At 35.8% G+C, this 5,610-nt stretch overlaps 1 pseudogene; it reads left to right on the top strand.

The window, feature by feature from the left end:
* Positions 1-3,064: 3,064 nt before the first annotated feature.
* Positions 3,065-3,720, top strand: LOC122490527 (annotated as a pseudogene).
* The last annotated feature ends 1,890 nt before the right edge of the window (positions 3,721-5,610 follow it).

The raw sequence follows: 5,610 nt of genomic DNA, 5'->3' as shown, positions 1-5,610 counted from the left end.
AAATTTAGAGGTTTAACAAAAGCATTACACATCTGCCTTCAAGGTCAAGTAGGAAAGAGAGATATTACTCACTACACTACAAATAAAGTTTTTAAAGGCAAGACAGAGAAGGGAGGAAAACCAGGAAAAAATGTTTATTTGAACATATGAAAGAGAGCACAACTATGCTGCTGTATGAGATAGGTACAAACAGGCTGTTATTGGAAGAATTTTCAGTTTTCTTTTTTTTTATTGGTCCACATCTTCTATATTTTCTGTAGCATGTATTATATTTGTGCTAAGAATGTAAAATTATAAAAATACAAAAAGCAAAAATCAATTTAAGAGGGAAAAAAGTAAGTTTAATGGGAGTATGAATACTGTAAGAAAGCGGAAAAACAGAAAATTTCTTACTATGTCCTGCTTTTTATTATTTCTTGAAGGCGTGGAGCATAATGGTTTTTATTTTGGTAGGATTAAGTGAACATAAAGGAGTCATACATGGATTCTGCTATAAACTTGATAATATGTCCTATTAAATACCCATAATTTCTTTACAAAATAGAATAGTCAGTTCTTCAAAATATTTCAACTTTTTCAGTTAAAGATATTGGAGATGATAGGTAGGTGGATAGGTAGAATAGACAGATACAAATTCTATCTCTTTGGTCTTCCCGGTGATTACTGTATTGGAATTCTGATACCAGGTTCCCCAAGTGCTTAATAATAATAAACTAATATTAATAAATAATACTATATTAATACTTATTGTAATGACTGTACTTAATCTTGTATTGAATTTAATTAATGTAATATAATGTAATATTGGATTAATCATAACTAACATTTAAATAATATGACATAATTAATATTATTGATTATTAATAGTTGTTATACCTTACAGTGGTAGAGTATTCTCTTATATGCATATGATATATAATTTGATCCTCACAACATCTCTTTCAATTAGGAGTCGCCATGATTTTACAGAAGAAATTGAGGCTAAGTGTTTAAATAATCCACAGAAATCAGAGCTAGTTTTAAAAATAGGTCTTCTGATTCTTAATCCAAATCCTCTGCCCCTGCATCATTTTGCCTAGTTTAAGCTGTCTACTTGGAGCAAGTTAACTTCTCCCAGAAACGTTTTGGTCACTACAGTGCTGTGAGGTACATTTAACTTAATAGTAATTTTCCATATGTCAAAATATGAATGATATTACTTGTCTATGTTTTACTTAATAGGAAAGAGTGTATACAAGTGATTCATAACTCAAAAACATTCCCTTGGTTTGACTACTCAATAAAAATATGTATTTCTCAAGATGAGAAATTGTAGTATTTTCCTCTGTGGACTTGAAAATGTTTCTTGACATTATATTCTCTACTTACTACTTTTCAAACTTAAATATTTAATAATACTATTTAGTACCATGTCACTTCATCTTGCTATTTTTATTTTTATTTTTTGCTTAAGGTATTTCATGGTTCTTGAGAAATATTTTTTTATAAGCTAGTTCTGAAAGGAATACATTCTTTTTGTAATAGCCTTATTCACATATAATTCATATATCACAAAAATCACCCATTTAGAGTGTACAATCCAAAATTTTTTGAGACAGAGAGAGAGGGGGAGCATGAGCTGGGGAGGGGCAGAGGGAGAGGGTGAGAGAATCCTAAACAGCCTCCACGGCCAGCATACAGCTCTCCTTGGGGCTTGATCTCACTACTGTAAGATCATCACCTGAGCCGAAATCAAGACTTGGACGCTTAACCAACTGAACCACCCAGGCGCCCCAATTCAATATTTTTTAACGTATTCAGAGTCAAGCAACTGTCATGACAATTGACTTTAGAACCTTTTTATTACCCCCCAAAAGAAATCTAATACCCTTTAGTGGTGACCTTCCATTCCTCCAGGACCCCAGTTCAAGACAATCACCAATTTACTTTCTGTCCCTATAGATTTACATGTTCTAGACATTTCTGTAAACGCAACCATACCATATGTGGTCTTTTGTGAATGCAATCTTTAACTTAGCATAAAGTTTTCAGGTTTCATCCATGTTGTAGTATATGTCAGTACTTCGTTCCTTTTTATTGCTAAATCATATTTCATTGTATAGATAGATACACTGTATTCTATCAATTTATGGACATTTATATTGTTTATACCTTTGGCTATTATAAATAATGTAATGTTGCTGTGTATTATGAATAGTGCTGTTATGAACAGTTATGGACAGACTTTTATGTACACAGATACTTTCGTTTCTCTTGGGTATAGACTTTAGTGCTAGAATTGCTGGTTCATTTGGTAACTCTATATTTACCCTTTTAAAAAACTGCCAGACTACTTTCCAAAGCAACTGCACCATTTTACTTTCTCACTAGCCAGGTATGTGAATTCAAAATACTTTTGCAAGGAGAGGGAAATGATGATGCTACATACACTTAATAAAATGTACTTAATGGAACATTATATATAGCCTATTAGTTAATTGAAGTTTCACAAATTTACCTTTCCTAACTTTCTTCTTTCAGTGATTTATTCTACCCTATAAACACCTATGGAATAAAAGAAATTTACTTGAGAAAACTGAATTCCTTATAATGGCTACTTTTTTTTTTTTTAAGAAGGAGAGGTAGAGAGAATATGAGCAGGGGAGGGGCACTGGAAGAGTGGGGGGTGAAAGAGAAAGACAGAGAGAGAGAATCTTAAGAAGGCACCACAACCAACGTGGAGCCCGACTCGGGGCTCAATCTCACTACTCTGAGATCAGGACCTGAGCCGAAATCAAGAGTCAGATGCTTAACTGACTGAATCATCCAGGCGCCCCTAATGGCTACCTACTTTTAAGAATATTGAAATTAATTTTTTTAACTTATTTATTTTTGAGAGAGAGACAGACAGAGCACAAGCATGAGCAGGGAAGGGGCAGAGAGAGAGGGAGAGAGAGAATCCCAAGCAGGCTCTGCAATGTCAGCACAGAGCCTGATGAGGAGCTCAGACTCATGAACAATGAGATCATGACTTGAGCTGAAATCAAGAGTTGGGCATTTAACCAACTAAGCCACCCAGGCGCCCCGCAATTAATTTTTTGATAGAGATATATGTGGTTTTCGATATTAAGAATATAAAATGGGCCCTCTGCCCCGTCTACTGCAAGAATGAAGAACATTCTCAGCAATCAGACTGTTGATATTCCAGAAAATGTTGACATCGTGCTGAAGGGACACACTGTTATTGTGAAGGCCCCAGAGGAAACCTGCTAAGGGATGTCAACTACATCAATGTAGAACTCAGTCTCCTTAGAAAGAAAAAGAAGAGGCTCCAAGTTGACAAATGGTGGGGAAATAGGAAAGAACTGGCTACTGTTTGCACTATCCGTAGTCATGCACAGAACATGATCAAGGGTGTTAAACTGGGCTTCACTACAAGATGAAGTCTGTGTATGCTCACTTCCCCATCAATGTTGTAATTCAGGAGAATGGTTCTCGTTGAAATTCGAAATTTCCTGGGATGAAAAATATATCAGCAGGGTTCGGATGAGGCCAGGTGTTGCTTATTCAGTATCTGAGGCCCAGAAAGATGAGTTAATTCTTGAAGGAAATGACATCAAACTTGTATCAAACTCAGCTGCTTTGACACAGCAAGCCACAACAGTTACAAGCAAGGATATCAGAAAATTTTGGGATGGTGTCTCTGTTTCTAAAAAAAGGAACAGTCCAAAATGCTCATGAATAAGATCTGAGTTGTCCAGATGATTTTTCAGACTTATTTGTGATATGTTAAAGATGCAATAAAAGCTGTATTAATTTGAGGCTTTTTCTTAAACCCAATATTCTTTACAACTATTTGGCAAGCAAACCATTCAGAAGTAAATTGTAGTGTGCTAAGAACAGTAACAGAAGGAATAGTACAGGAATTTTTTTCCAGTAAAACTTCATGGGATAAGTGGTTTGAATGTGATTTTTGAAGGAATATTAGGAGTATTTCAAGCAAGAGGAATATGGTACCCATGACACTCAACACCACATGGCTGTTCATCGCTGGATATAGAACTTTTGGGGGAGATCCTGAAGCCATCTAATTTGCAGAGGCATGAATTTGAGTATTTGTGAGGTAGGTGTGCTTGAGTCACTTGTCTGCATACCAGTAATTTTTTGTGAAAAATCAGTTGAGGAGTGGAACAAAGTGATAGGCCTTAGTAAGGGTAATTTGTGTTCATGATAAATGTGGTTGTTGTGTCCAAAATCCTCTTACTCTCTACTTTACCTCAGCTATTTATTCCCATACGCTAGTCCTTGATATTTTTAGAAATTGATAACCCTTCATAATTGCTTAATTCCATGTGCCACACTTTATTTTTTCATAAAGTTTTCATGTAAGAAAACATTTTTTTATGTTTATTTGTTTTTGAGAGAGAGAGAGAGACAGAGTGCAAGTGGGGGAGGGGGAGAGAGAGAGGAAGACACAGAATCCTAGGCAGGCTCCAGGCTCTGAGCTATCAGCACTGAGCTTGATGTGGGGCTCGGACCCACCAACCATGAGATCATGACCTGAGCCAAAGTCAGATGCTTAACCGACTGAGCCACCCAGGCGCCCCACCGTGTGCCACACTTTAAATATGTTACCATGCTAGACTATTTTTAATTTAGCAGGGTTGCCCCCCCCCCCACCCAATTCCTGCAGTCTTCCGCATCTCACTCGATGGAAACCCTAACTCTCTGATTTCTCAGGCAAAATACAACACTACACATTCAATCCATCAGAAAAGTGCACATTCTGCTTTCAAAATAAGGTATGTTTAAAGATTTAAAGAAATTTAAGAAAAAGGGGTGCGTCGGTGGTTTGGTCGGTTACACTTCCCACTTCGGCTCAGGTCGTGATCTCATGTTTCATGAGTTTGAGCCCGGCATAATAAGGCTCTGTGCTGTTGGAGCCTGAGCCTTCTTCAGATTCTGTGTCTCCCTCTCTCTGCCACTCTACTGGTCATGCTCTGTCTCTGTCTCTTTCTCTCTCAAAATAAATCAACATTAAAATTTTTTAAATAAATAAACATTTAAAAAATTAAGAAAAACAGCAACCACTTGTAATATATAGATCTTACTGAGGATCTCAATTTAAAGTGAACCAACTAGATTGTTTATTTTAACGAATTGATCTTTGATTTGATGATAATGGTTAAGTTTTTAAGAAATATGAGTGAAATGGTCAACTATAGTTTGCTTTGAAATATTTGAAGTGGAATTGGGGAGGGCATTAGATGGAGTTCTAAATGAAACAGATTACCTATAAATTGATATTTGTTGAAACTGAAAAAAAAAGAATGGATGGCAAGTTTAGGCACTTGATATTTTAATTTCTTGTTCATTACTGTTCAAGTGACAATAGCATCATAATAGTGGAATTCATTATACACATTTAATATTTGAGAGAAACTGGAAAACCTAACAATCTCAGTGGATGTTCAATAACTATAATCTAAGAGCCAGATTAAGTATCTCAAACTCAACACATTTTAAGTTTAGTAATTTGTAGAAACCCTATCTGCCAGTTCCAGACCATTAAGTCTAACAGATATATGGGTCACTGATTTGGAATTCTTCCCTTCGTTTTTCCTATGTTAA

Source organism: Prionailurus bengalensis, chromosome B2 (genome assembly GCF_016509475.1).
Source record: "Prionailurus bengalensis isolate Pbe53 chromosome B2, Fcat_Pben_1.1_paternal_pri, whole genome shotgun sequence".
In the NCBI taxonomy this organism is placed as follows: domain Eukaryota; kingdom Metazoa; phylum Chordata; class Mammalia; order Carnivora; family Felidae; genus Prionailurus; species Prionailurus bengalensis.
Note: the sequence above shows the minus strand (reverse complement) of the source record. Positions and strands in the feature narration are given on the sequence as shown.